The sequence below is a fragment of the Budorcas taxicolor genome, chromosome 10, assembly GCF_023091745.1.
Source record: "Budorcas taxicolor isolate Tak-1 chromosome 10, Takin1.1, whole genome shotgun sequence".
NCBI lineage: Eukaryota > Metazoa > Chordata > Mammalia > Artiodactyla > Bovidae > Budorcas > Budorcas taxicolor.
In genome coordinates, this window is record NC_068919.1 from 75793267 (window position 1) to 75807944 (window position 14678).

Sequence of the window (14678 nt, forward strand, 5' to 3'; positions counted from 1 at the left end):
AATCTCTCTACTATTAGGGATATAGCATTTTGCTGTTTGTTTGTTTGTTTTTGAATCAAGATGATTTCCTTTTTAGAGTGGTTTTAGGTTCACAGCAAAACTGAGAGGGAGGTATAGAGGTTTCCTGTATGCCCTTTGCCCCTGCACATGTATAGCCTCCTCCATTTATCAGCAGTTCCCACCAGAGTGGTACATTTGTTACAGTTGATGAACCTGCATTGACACATTGTAATCAGAAATCCATAGTTTACCTTAGGATTGACTCTTTAGGTTGTACATTCAGTGAGTTTGGACAAATGTTTAATAACATTTATGTATAATTATAAAACTGCCGGGAGCCAGCGTGAGGAACTCCACCCATGGGCAAAGGTCATGAGGAAGGAGGCTTCGGCATACGCAAAGGCAGGATCAGAGCCTCAGGAAACCCCGCTGTTCTTGAGCATCTACCCCCAAAACCAGAGTCCAGCCCCTCCCCCGTATATCCTCTGTGCCTTTTCATCACTTCTCCCCAACTTCCAACCCTGGACTATTCCTAATCTTTTTACTGTCTCCATAGTTTTTTGTTTTCCAAAATGGCATATTAGTTGGAATCAAACAGTTATGTAGCCTTCTCAGATTGACTTTGTTTACTTTAAGATTCCCCCCATGTCTTTTCATGACTTGATAGTTCATTCCATTTTAGTACTGAATAATATTTCATCGTCTGCAAGTACCAAAGTTTACTTATCCATTCACCTACTGAAGGACATCTGGTTGCTTCCTAGTCTTAGCAATGATAAATAAAGCTACTCTGAGCATCTATGTGCAGGTTTTTGTGTGGCCATTAGTTTTCAACTAGCAGCTACTTTTATTGAGTGTTTATTTATTTTAGCCAGACACTGTACTATATTTTATATGCAAAATATCATTTAATTCTTATTGTTTAGTCACTCAGTCATATCCAACTCTTTTGTGACCCCATGGACTACAGCACGCCAGGCTTATGTACGTATAATAGATTGTGAAGAATTTACAGCCCATAGTAATATATGTCCAATAACTGATTGCTATTGTTTTATCTCTGTGTGAGTTCTGAGCATGTAGTTTAAGTAGAAATTGAGGCTTTTAAGATGAGACTGACAGTGAGCATTCTGATCAGACCTCAAAGAATTATTAAGAAGTTGACAGTGGATTGAAGGTGAAGTGTATAGTAAATTGTAGTTCAAGGATAATCCACATGGTAATCATTTAGGAAGCCTGTTAAAATGTAGAGTTTGGGGTTCATTTACAGAAACTCAGGCTTTATGAATCAGAATCTCTGGCCATGGAGCTCAGGTTCTGTAGTTTTACAAGCTTAATAAGTAATTCTGATTCACTATGAAGTTTGAGAATCATATTTTTAATTTATTCTTCCTGATGAATACAAAATGATTCTAGTGATTTTAAATAGTTGTTTTTCTTTGATATAATAAGCTTTCTATTTTATTGGTGATGGAGCTGGTAAACTTTTTCTGTTAAAATTTTTCCATGTTATGAGGGTACGAAGGTAGTGATATTTGTTCATTCAACTATTTTTTAGTAAATGTCACTTCTTTAAGGTATATTTTAATTTTTAAATTAAAGTAATTTATAATAATAAATTACTTTATTATTCAAATAATATAGTCTTTTTGGATAAGAAAGGATAGGCATGCTTCTATGCCTATTATGAAGGTAGGTAGAGATGCATGCTATTATGAAGAGCATACTATTACGAAGATAGGTAGAGACACAGAGAGTGTTTTCTGGTACTAACTAGAAAGGAAAAAATAGCTATAAATAATTTATATAACTAACATGAATGATTAAAATCTGATGGAAGTTTTCAAAGAGTTTTGGTATGGGTTACTTTATTAGTCATATTAGTTAATGACAGAGTCATATCAGGAACGCTTAGCTTCTGTTGTTTTTTGACAGTTCCTTTCTCTCCTAAGAACACTGTTCTTTTGGGTTTTGTCTTTGTTGGCTTCCTGGGAAGTCTTATTCCAGATCCACAGTTTGGGAAATCAGAATTCATCCCTACAGTGCTTCACATGCACCTAACTTTCTTAGATTCTTCCGGTAAAACCTTACCCAAAGGAACCAATGAATTCAAGTCATAATTTTAAACTTAGGTCTTTAGAAGACTCCATTTCAGTGAGTCTTTGCATTTGTATTTTTAGCCCCCAAATCTTTCTGGCTCCAGCATCCACTTTAATAACTCTATGGGTTAAGCAGTGCTATTTTTTTTTTTTTTTTTGATGGAGCTATATTTAGGCTTTATTGACTCTATTTTTATTTTTTATTTTTTTATTTATTTTATTTTTATTTTTATTTTTTATTTTTTAATTTTAAAATCTTTAATTCTTACATGTGTTCCCAAACATGAACCCCCCTCCCACCACCCTCCCCATAACATCTCTGTGGGTCATCCCCATGCACCAGCCCCAAGCATGCTGTATCCTGCGTCAGACACAGACTGGCGATTCAATTCTTACATGATAGTATACATGATAGAATGCCATTCTCCCAAATCATCCCACCTTCTCCCTCTCCCTGAGTCCAAAAGTCCATTATACACAGCTGTGTCTTTTTCCCTGTCTTGCATACAGGGTCGTCATTGCCATCTTTCTAAATTCCGTATATATGTGTTAGTATACTGTATTGGTGTTTTTCTTTCTGGCTTACTTCACTCTGTATAATCGGCTCCAGTTTCATCCATCTCATCAGAACTGATTCAAATGAATTCTTTTTAACGGCTGAGTAATACTCCATTGTGTATATGTACCACAGCTTTCTTATCCATTCATCTGCTGATGGACATCTAGGTTGTTTCCATGTCCTGGCTATTATAAACAGTGCTGCGATGAACATTGGGGTACATGTGTCTCTTTCAATTCTGGTTTCCTCGGTGTGTATGCCCAGCAGTGGGATTGCTGGGTCATAAGGTAGTTCTATTTGCAATTTTTAAAGGAATCTCCACACTGTTCTCCAAAGTGGCTGTACTAGTTTGCATTCCCACCAACAGTGTAGGAGGGTTCCCTTTTCTCCACACCCTCTCCAGCATTTATTGCTTGCAGATTTTTGGATCGCAGCCATTCTGACTGGTGTGAAGTGGTACCTCATTGTGGTTTTGATTTGCATTTCTCTAATAATGAGTGATGTTGAGCATCTTTTCATGTGTTTGTTAGCCATCTGTATGTCTTCTTTGGAGAAATCTCTATTTAGTTCTTTGGCCCATTTTTTGATTGGGTCATTTATTTTTCTGGAATTGAGCTGCATAAGTTGCTTGTATATTTTTGAGATTAGTTGTTTGTCAGTTGCTTCATTTGCTATTATTTTCTCCCATTCAGAAGGCTGTCTTTTCACCTTGCTTATATTTTCCTTTGTTGTGCAGAAGCTTTTAATTTTAATTAGATCCCATTTGTTTATTTTTGCTTTTATTTCCAGAGTTCTGGGAGGTGGATCATAGAGGATCCTGCTGTGATTTATGTCTGAGAGTGTTTTGCCTATGTTCTCCTCTAGGAGTTTTATAGTTTCTGGTCTTACATTTAGATCTTTAATCCATTTTGAGTTTATTTTTGTGTGCAGTGTTAGAAAGTGATCTAGTTTCATTCTTTTACAAGTGGTTGACCAGTTTTCCCAGCACCACTTGTTAAAGAGATTGTCTTTACTCCATTGTATATTCTTGCCTCCTTTGTCAAAGATAAGGTGTCCATAGGTGTGTGGATTTATCTCTGGGCTTTCTATTTTGTTCCATTGATCTATATTTCTGTCTTTGTGCCAGTACCATACTGTTTTGATGACTGTGGCTTTGTAGTAGAGCCTGAAGTCAGGCAAGTTGATTCCTCCAGTTCCATTCTTCTTTCTCAAGATTGCTTTGGCAATTCGAGGTTTTTTGTATTTCCATACAAATCTTGAAATTATTTGTTCTAGTTCTGTGAAAAATATGGCTGGTAGCTTGATAGGGATTGCATTGAATTTGTAAATTGCTTTGGGTAGTATACTCATTTTCACTATATTGATTCTTCCGATCCATGAACATGGTATATTTCTCCATCTATTAGTGTCCTCTTTGATTTCTTTCATCAGTGTTTTATAGTTTTCTATATATAGGTCTTTAGTTTCTTTGGGTAGATATATTCCTAAGTATTTTATTCTTTTCGTTGCAATGGTGAATGGAATTGTTTCCTTAATTTCTTTTTCTACTTTCTCATTATTAGTGTATAGGAATGCAAGGGATTTCTGTGTGTTGATTTTATATCCTGCAACTTTACTATATTCATTGATGAGCTCTAGTAATTTTCTGGTGGAGTCTTTAGGGTTTTCCATGTAGAGGATCCTGTCATCTGCAAACAGTGAGAGTTTTACTTCTTCTTTTCCAGTTTGGATTCCTTTTATTTCTTTTTCTGCTCTGATTGCTGTGGCCAAAACTTCCAGAACTATGTTGAATAGTAGCGGTGAAAGTGGACACCCTTGTCTTGTTCCTGACTTTAGGGGAAATGCTTTCAATTTTTCACCACTGAGGATAATGTTTGCTGTGGGTTTGTCATATATAGCTTTTATTATGTTGAGGTATGTTCCTTCTATTCCTGCTTTCTGGAGAGTTTTTATCATAAATGGATGTTGAATTTTGTCAAAGGCCTTCTCAAGCAGTGCTATTTTTAATATCTGTAGTTTTTCTCATTTTCAGAAACTAGGTCAACCGGGCTTTGTCAAATGAAAAAAGGTACACTTTATTTTTTAGGAGTATCCTTGGACTGAATGTAGCTAAAACATAGACATTGTTGCTCTTCTTTAAATACTCATAGGATATAATTTTGCTTATTTTAAGCTCAGTCTGCCCAGTACAATAATATATTTATCTCTGGAAACTCTGGCTTTTCTATTGTACTGTTCAGAATTCACATGAATTATTAAAACTTTCTAGTAGGCCTTTTATCAATAGCCTTTTATCTGACCTCTTCTTTAAAGTTGTCTTCAGCATTTTCAAAAGAATCATCTGGGTCTTTCTGGGGCTGGAGATTTTGCTTCTGTAATGACAGAAGCAGAGAGTGAACTTTTTGGAAGTTAGTAGTAGTGGGGTACAAAAGAAGAGAAAAATCAGACTAAATTATACATCATGCCATTTCATTGTAAAAAATAATGATAACCTTTTGTCCTTTTCAGAGAGTGATGGTGGTGGTTATAGGAAGAGTATAGGGTGAATTAAGGAGACATCAAGGAAAATATGTCTCCTAACATAGAGCTTTAATTATTTCCCAAAGGTAGATAGTAAAGTGGTTCTTTCCAGAAATTTTTCATTCATAGGAACCCTGTCTGCAGTATTGGTATACTTATCATTCACCCTAGAATATTGACAACGTTGATGTTATAGGTGGTAATCTGAGTTACTGCTTTTGTGTCATATTCCTTTCTGTTTTAAGTGTGGGCTACAGACCTATAACAGTGTTGATATGATTGTATTACTATTGTAACAGTTTTTCTTTTTAAACCAGAGTAAAACACTCTGATTTTTTCCTTTGTTCTTATAGTATTTTTATTTTCAATAAGTACACTTCCTTCTGAATTATTTCAACATATTTGGTCAGTCGCTCAGTCGTGTCTGACTCTGCAACCCCATGGACTGAAGAACGTCAGGCTACCCTGTCTATTAGCAACTCCTGGAGCTTGTTCAAACTCACGTCCATTGAGTCAGTGATGCCATCCAACCATCTCATTCTCTGTCCTCCCCTTCTTCTCCTGCCTTCAATCTTTCCCAGCATCAGGGTCTTTTCCAGTGAGTCAGTTCTTCATATCAAGTGGCCAAAGTATTGGAGTTTCAGCTTCAGCATCAGTCCTGCCAATGAATATTCAGGACTGATTTCCTTTAGGATGGACTGTTTTGATCTCGTTGCAGTACAAGGGACTCTCAAGAGTCTTCTCCCACACCACAGTTCAAAAGCATCAATTCTTCGGCGCTCAGCCTTGTTTATGGTCTACTCTCACATCCATGCCTGACTGCTGGACAAACCATAGCTTTGACTAGACAGACCTTTGTTGGCAAAGTAATGTCTCTGCTTTTTAATGCATTGTCTAAATTGGTCATAGCTTTTCTTCCAAGGAGCAAGCATCTTTTAATTTCATGGGTGCAGTCACCATCCACAATGATTTTGGAGCCCAAGAAAATAAAGTCTGTTCACTGTTGCCATTTTTTTCCCCCATCTATTTGCCATGAAATGATGGGACCAGATGCTATGATCTTAGTTTTTAAATGTTCAGTTTTAAGCCAGCTCTGGATGTAGCTAGTCTTTAGATCATATCTTGAATATTAAAGTCATAGGCGGTCCCACTAGTGGTTCCGAATCCCTCTGTCAGTGCATTATAAACCCTTGGGTGTTTTTTTTTTCTTTAAACATGCCTAGACTCTGCCTCAGGCCAGTTAAGTCAGATCTCTGGCTGCAGTGTTCTGGACATGATCATCATCATTGTTTTTAAAATAATATTCTGTCATTCTCATATGAATAGCATTAAGAGCTGCTACTTTATTAATGTGAAGGAGAGTCATTAAGCTAGGTAACTCCATTTTATGTCCTCATTTACTGTTATCTTCTATCATTTTAAGCATCTGAAGGATAAGCATAAACTGGTCAGAATTCTTTAACTGGGAGGCAGCTTATAATGTTGGCTTGAAGTTTTCTTCACAATATACTGGACAGAAAAGTTTGACTCCTTGAACCCTTCTTCATGGCTTTTATTTCCTAGTGCTCTCATAATTTTCGTAATCTTCTATGGATTCTCCCTAATTTCTCAACAGCTTCTTGAAAGTATAGTAATCCAAACTCAATATAAAATTAACAAAACTGAATAGTGGCAGAAGCAGCAAATAAATTCCTTCTACTTCTTAAATTCTGTGATTTTTATTAAAGTGGAAAACATATTTGTTTCAGACTTTTTATTGGAATTTTCTTTATGCTTTAGGGAGTCAAAATGTGTTTTCTACCATGATGTTTGTTTTAGTACATTACTTTCTTAGGTTACATTTCCTCTGTTTTCTTTCTCAATTGTACTTTTTGCCACCATTTCCCTGTATGTATTTGGAAATAGTCAGTACATATTTTCTCATGGATTATCATGTTTTGGGAAAGTAGTTTTCCACATTGATCAAGTCATGGTAAAATTTTATTCCATTTACATATCAGTTAGAATCTAGACAGGGAAGCTATCTACACTATATTTCTGCCATAAAATGTGATACAGGGAGTAGGTTATACAGGCATTAATTAGAGGCTGAAAAGGCCAAAGGGAAATAGTGGAGTAACACAGAGACAATAATTGAAGAAAGCATCAGTCATCCAGAGGACGGGAACTGAGAAGAGCTTAGAGTAGAGTTTGGGCTCAAAACTTCTAGATGGGGTACTGACTATTGCTGGTACTTCTTGGAGTGTCAGAAAAACTTGTGGCTCTCACCAACTGCTGCTGTTGGGATGGAGGGCTTGTGCTAGGTCAATGCTGAGTGGAAAAAGCAAGCTTCTCCTTATTGGCAGCATGAGGAAGCTGCTGCTGCTGCTAAGTCGCTTCAGTCATGTCCGACTCTGTGCCACCCCATAGACGGCAGCCCACCAGGCTTCTCCGTCCCTGGGATTCTCCAGGCAAGAACACTGGAGTGGGTTGCCATTTCCGTCTCCAATACCACTACATGTGAATGAATGTGAATGTGAAGTCGTTCAGTCGTGTTCGACTCTTTGCGACCCCGTGCACTGTAGGCCACCAGGCTCCTGCGTCCATGGGATTTCCCAGGCAAGAATACTGGAGTGGGTTGCCATTTCCTTCTCCAGGAAGCTAGCTGGCAAAAGAGAAAAGTAGTTTCCACAGTTCTATTAATATTATCAGCATTACTGAGCTGAGTATTAAAGGGTGGATTTGTTGCTGAGAGACCATACCTGAATAACCAGCATGTATAGCTTTCTCTTCTGGTTATAAGATAGCTTTTGGTCTCTTGGTCTCCCTCTTAGCGACGGGAACCCTGCATGTTCTTGGTGTCTAGGATTTAGAATGAAAGGAGTTATTATTATTTTTAAATAAGTTGTGTAGCTAATGTGATTTGATAACTGTCACAGCCTTTCTTGGGACCTGAGATTTAATGATTATTCATTACTTTGACTCACAAGGGGTTTCTGTATTTCAAGATCCCTTATTCAAAATATAAAAATTGTAAGAGTGATGATAAACCAGAGATTAAAATTGGTTGCTTATCGGCCAAACTGTGGCCTATAGTGGGAACCAATCTTTAAACAGAGGAATTATACTTTCTCTCTCATTCTAGTATTCTTGCAGCAGAGCTTCTCAACTTTTAATATGTATATGAATTATTTGGAGATCTTGTTAAAATGCAGATTCTGATCCAATATGTCATTGGTTAGGGCCTGAGATTCTGAATTTCTAACAAACTCCCAGTGGAACCTGAAGCTACTGGTCCCTGGACCAGACTTTTTTTGTCTTCCCTTCCCTGGTGGCTCAGCTGGTAAACAATCTGTCTGCAATACGCAAGACCTGGGTTCAATCCCTGGGTTGGGAAGATCCCCTGGAGAAGGGAACAACTACCCACCCCAGTATTCTGGCCTGGAGTATTCCCTGGACTTAGCGTCCGTCGGGTTGCGAAGAGTCAGACACGACCGAGTGACTTTAACTTTCACTGCATTGGGAACTGTTGGTTTGGCTTGGATCCACTGTTGGACCTGGTTTTGGGTGGTTGAATGGTGAGTGGATCATGAAGTAGAGCTTCATTCAAGCTTATTTTCCAGAGATGTTTTGAGCAATTTTATTAGAGGTATTTATAGCTGTTTCTTTCCAGGTGGGCATAGAAGGGCAGTGCCTCCAAATAGGTTGACTTTTCTTCCATAATTTTGTTGCTCCTCTAGATGTAGAAGCATGCTTATCACTTGTAGTTTTCCTGGAATATCTGAGGCTTTTTGGTAACTGTGTACATGTTTAAGGGAAACTAAACTAATGGGAGACAGGAGAGGAGGACAGTTAGAAAATTCATGTATCAGATAGCTTGTGTTCTTTAAAGCCATTATTCTTGATTAAATATAGGGCTATCTATGCATTTAAAAAATTTGGTTTCAATTTCACACTAAATGCATTTTCCCACTTTTGACACTTTGGTATACTTAAAGTATAAGGTCTTCCTTGAGCCAAATAATAATAGTCTATCTTAATTGAACTTCATATACAGCCCAAATTTATGAAGTTGTTAATTGCTCTTTATATTTGGATTTTACTTTACCAAGGCATACCTGATAACATGAATAAAAAGTTAATCTTTTATTCAGTTGCTGACTGTCAAGCTCCTCTCCCTGCTTTCCTTATCCCCATTACCCCCAATTCCTGGATTTTTCTTTTTGTCTTTATAGACCTAGATTTTTTAAGACCGTAGGTTGTTTCTTCTTGTCTATTGGTGCTTTATATTTGTATGAATGTTACTCTCAAAATTTTTAAATTCAGGCTATAGGTAATATAATTCAGGGCATGGAATTGAAATAATTGGCCGCTTTATCAGTTGAGGTGAAAGGGTTAAAATGAAAGTTAAGGATCCAGGGGACCCCTACAGAAATGAAGGGTAAAAAAATGCTCAATTTTAGGATCCTAAACAAAGCATTTTGATTGGCATATAGAGACCCTTGCATGCACACAGACGTCCATATTTGAATATTTATAGAAGATAATCTGTCAAAATTACTGTTATTTTAATTTGCCAAGCTTGGCTGATTGCTGCAGTTGAATGTTAGTTGAATTCTAGATGAGGAACTGTAAATATGATCTGGTCTGGAACATACTTTTTGTCCTTGAAGCTGTTTGAATAGTACCCTCTTTTTTTTTTTTTTTTTTTTTTAATAGTGGGACCTTTTTATATTAGCTGAACTTTCATGTTTTCCTTTTTTTGGGGAAAAAAAAAAGTAGGGTGATAACAGTAAATGTTAAAATTTTGTTGTGTTGTTGTTAAAAAAACTATTTACAGTTAGTGATCAGCGATTATTTAAATAGTTTTCAGCTATTTGTCCAATCTTTGCTCAAAGAAGCCTTCCCTGGAGAGTTTAAACCTAGGGACATATATCTCTTCAAGGCTTGAGGTTTTGTGTCACATAAGTTTCTTGTTAACAAAGAAATGTATAATTGTAGATAATTAATGTTAACCCTTTCTTTGTCTCATTTTAAACAGTTGATAATTATAGTGACCTGGTTTCAAGCAGTAATATCTTCCATTGGAAATATGTGATTTCATCAGCTTCTTACATTCCAGGGGAGAAAAGGTAAGCCATTTTTCATACTTAATATTTAGTAACTTTGTAAATTAGTCAAATTTTTCTCTTTTAAAAAAGTTAAAAAATGCTTTTCTCTTTAGGTAGTGTTTTCTCATGCAGAAAACACTGTGTTATTTATTTACGTCATATCACTATTCCTCAAAAGATTCTGCTGAATCTACATTATTTCAGCTCTAGAGATAATATGATGGAGAAGGTAGCGGCAACTCTTGCCTGGAAAATCCCATGGATGGAGGAGTCTGGTGGGCTGCATTCCATGGGGTCGCTAAGAGTCGTACACGACTGAGCGACTTCACTTTCACTTTTCACTTTCATGCATTGGAGAAGAAAATGGCAACCCACTCCAGTGTTCTTTCCTGGAGAATCCCAGGGACGGGGGAGTCTGGTGGGCTGCTGTCTCTGGGATCGCACAGAGTCGGACACGACTGAAGCTACTTAGCAGCAGCAGAGATAATACGATGACTTTCTAAAAATCATACGACAGCTTTTTGGAGCAGGACTACATTCTGTGTGCTATCTACTGGGCTGTCTTGTCCCTTTACATAGCTATTCTCCCCTGAGTTTCTGGTTTTACATGTATAACCACTGACATGACTAGATAGTCTTCAGAGTTTTGTTTTCTTGCTTTTGATGTTTTCATTTCTTTATCTCTTGTAAACTGACATAATTGGATCTTGCTTTAGTAAGATAGTTGGTTATTACTTTTGTTAGAAACTATGTCAAGTACTAAGTCTCAGATTTACTTAGACACTGACTTTATTTTGGGGTTTGAGGAATGTGGGGGTCTCAGGAATATATTTTACATTTAGCAAATTGGGTGGAGCTTACAGAGCATTCTTTTCTTTTTTTTTTTTTTCACAAGCGTCCATCTTCTTTCTCTTTGGACAGTTCTTTTTTGTGTAGATTTTCTTTTTTCTATGAGTGTTTATATTACTGTTCACTTATTACTGTGATCTCTTTTCTCAGTTCTTTTTGTGACCATCTCTACTATCATTTCCAGTATATTTCTTACCCTAATTCCTCAGTGATCCTCCTAAGAAAATTATTTGTCCAACTCTGTGGTAATCCTCCGAGTGAAGAGTAAGATTCTTAATAATTCCTTAAGATGTTAGGCTTGCTTCTAGTTTTGTAGTGGTTCACCATCTGTTTACTATATAAAGGACTCAGAAGTATCTGTTATACCTAATGTATCAGGGATATGGATAATAACAAAATGAAATTTACATTTATGCAAAGCAAAGGTGGGGTTAATATAGTCCCTTGGGTTTGGCCATTCTGATATTCTTGCTATGTTTGGAGACTTATTTTGCAACCTACTTTCAGATTTTTTAAGGTGAATTAGATATGTTCATCTTATAATCAGTTTGCTTTTGGTTAAGTATGTTAAAACTCAAGTTGAATAAAATTTAAGTTAGTAATATAAAAAGTAATGAGCTGTTCTACAGTATGATTTGGAAAAAAATTAGCTGTACTTCTTGCTATAAGAACAGCAGATAGCACAACTAAGATTTTCTAAGTAAAGTAATTTTGGTAAAGGTTAATTTCATGGCAATAGAAAATGTTGGGATTTGGCATCCAAATGTCAAATTTCACATACAAATCCTAGCTTTCTACTGACTTTTCTTTTACCCCCAGAGGATAAATCTTAAAACTTATAATTTGTTTAGAAGACACTATAGTGCTGTTTCAGGAATAAGAAACTAGCTTTATTTTTCTATAATTTAACAGTAAGGGTAACCAGTGCATTACAGTACTTGTTGATAGGTTTTTATAAAGCTCTTATGGAAATTTAATATTCAAGTGTTTATGCAGAAAAAATTTTAGTTGGTCATAATGATGTGGGTTCTAAATGATAACCCATGATATTCACCTATGTGTTTTCATTGTTTCAGAAAGAAAGGATGAAGTGGATTGTTTAATAGTTTGCCTTTTGGTATTATTTATTGGGTAAACACCATGAGTAATCATATCTTAGCTAATTTGTGTGCCAGTGAGACAAATATAGATCTCCATTTGTTTCTTAGCTCCTTTATATCATAAGAGGGTTATATTATCACTCTGTCAGTTAGTTAAAGGGTAACAATTGAAAATGGATTTTTGTTTGTTTGTTTCTGGTATGGCATGTAAGAAGCTTAGAAGTCATTATTCTAGCTTAACAACAAGTGAAATAGTGAACAAACTAAGAAATCAAAACTCTTCTTAGATCCATCAGAGAAGTGAGGTCACAGGGCAAACCACTGTTCTCAAATTGAAGAGACAGGCAGATAGAGAATGACAGCTTAGCAGCAACCTCAAAAGAAACCTCTGGTGTGTAGGAAAAATCTAAAGTGTGATTGACAAATTATAGGAAGCTCCGTGTGGACAAACCTGACACGAAAACTCCAGGGGGACCTGGTAGCAGGGGATCCCCACATTTTCATGATTTTACTTCTAGGAGCTCTCTCAGGTCCTCACAGTGACTATCTGAGAAAAATCCCCTGGTGGTTCCTACAGGGGGAGGAGAAAATAACCATTTTGAGATATGCCAAGGCATCTTCCTTTTCTTAACAAGATCTGCTATCAAGAGAAAGTATTTTACCAGAGAGAGCCTCATCTGGTAGAGTGTTATCAGACACTAACTGACCTAGAAGAAGGGAGATACCCAACTCTAGCCTTCCATGTTGGAAGGAGAGAAAGATCCAGTTCTTGCCCTCTGTACCATCCTGTTCCACCTAGGAGGGGAGTGCAAGACTGGAAAGAACTTGTGAAGTTCACAGCCAGAGGAGCACAGTTCCACTGAAAGGCTGAGACCTAACTTCTACTCCCGCCACACCTTACAACATTAGTAAATTTCTGTTTGCTGTAGTTCCTTTTATTCTGTGAGTGATGTCTGACTTCCAGCAAAAAACTACAGGGCAGACTATAAGAAAAACCGCAGTTTAAAGAGAGCAAGCATCAGAATCAGACTCAAATGTGACAGGAATACTGGAATTATGAAACAAGGGATTTAGAACAACTGTGCTATACAAAAAAGATCTTAATGACCCAGTGAACCACTATGGTGTGATCACCTGCCTAGAGCTGGACATCCTGGAGTGGGAAGTCAAGTGGGCCTTAGCAAACATCACTGCAAACAAAGCTAATGGAGGTGATGGAATTCCAGATGAACTATTTCAAATCCTAAATGATGATGCTGTTAAAAGTACTTGCTCTCAGTATGCCAGCAAATTTGGAAAACTCAGCAGTGGCCATGGAACTGGAAAAGGTCAGTTTTCATTCTAGTCCCAAAGAAGGGTAATGCCAGAGAATGTTCAAACTACCACACAATTGCACTCATTTCACATGCTAGCAAAGTAATGCTCAAAATACTCCAAGCTTGGCTTCAACAGTATGTGAACTGAGAACTTCTAGATGTTTAAGCTGGACTTAGAAAAGGCAGAGGAACCAGAGATGAAATGGCCAACATCCACTGGATCATAGAAAAAACAAGAGAATTCCAGAAAAACTACTTCTGCTTCATTGACTATGCTAAAGCCTTTGATAGTGTGGATCACAACAAACTCTGGAAAGTTCTTAAGAAAATGAGAATACCAGACCACCTTATCTGCCTCCTGTACACAGGTCAAGAAGCAGCAGTTAGAACTAGACAAGGAACAACGGACTAGTTCAAAATTGGGAAAGGATGACATCAAGGCTCTATTCTGTCACCCTGCTTATTTAACGAAGGCAATGAGTAGAAAACGGTAACAAATACAGTAGGTATTAACCCAAGTTTATCAATAATTGCTTTAAATATCAGCAGTTTAAATACACTAAAAGACAGATTGTCAGATTGGATCAAAAGTCAAGATACATTGTGTACAGAAACTCTTTATATATGAAGACACATATAGATTAGACATAAAGAGATGGAGAAAGATACACCATGCTAACACTAAATAAAATAAAAAAGCTGAAGTAACTATATTAGCTTTGACAGAGCAGACTGCAGAGCAAGGAAGAGTTTCAAGGATAATAAAGAGCATTAAAGGTGAAAGTGCTAGTCATTCAGTTGTGTCTGACTGTGCGGCTCCATGGACTGTAGCCCCCCAGACTCCTCTGTCAGTGGAATTATCCAGGCAAGAATAATGGAGTGGATAGCCTTTCCGTCTCCAGGTGATCTTCCAGACCCAGGGATTGAACCCAGGTCCCCCACAATGCAGGTAGATTCTTTACCATCTGAGTCACCAGGAAAGTCCCAATAGGAGCATTATATAATAATAAAAGAGTCAGTTCTTCAAGAAGATATAATAATCCTTAATATGTGTGTACCTAACAACAGCTCATCAAAATATGTGATGCAGCAACCAACAGAACTGCAAAAACACATTGCTCAGTCCACTGTTACAGGAGGCGACA

At 37.1% G+C, this 14678-nt stretch overlaps 1 long non-coding RNA gene across 1 annotated transcript in view; it reads left to right on the plus strand.

The window, feature by feature from the left end:
• Positions 1 to 14678, plus strand: part of LOC128054298 (uncharacterized) — a 101040-nt gene that overhangs the window by 47072 nt on the left and 39290 nt on the right. Inside the window, exon 2 of the long non-coding RNA XR_008200001.1 lies at positions 10199 to 10289. This is a non-coding gene — a long non-coding RNA (uncharacterized LOC128054298). The remainder of the gene's footprint in view (positions 1 to 10198; positions 10290 to 14678) is intronic.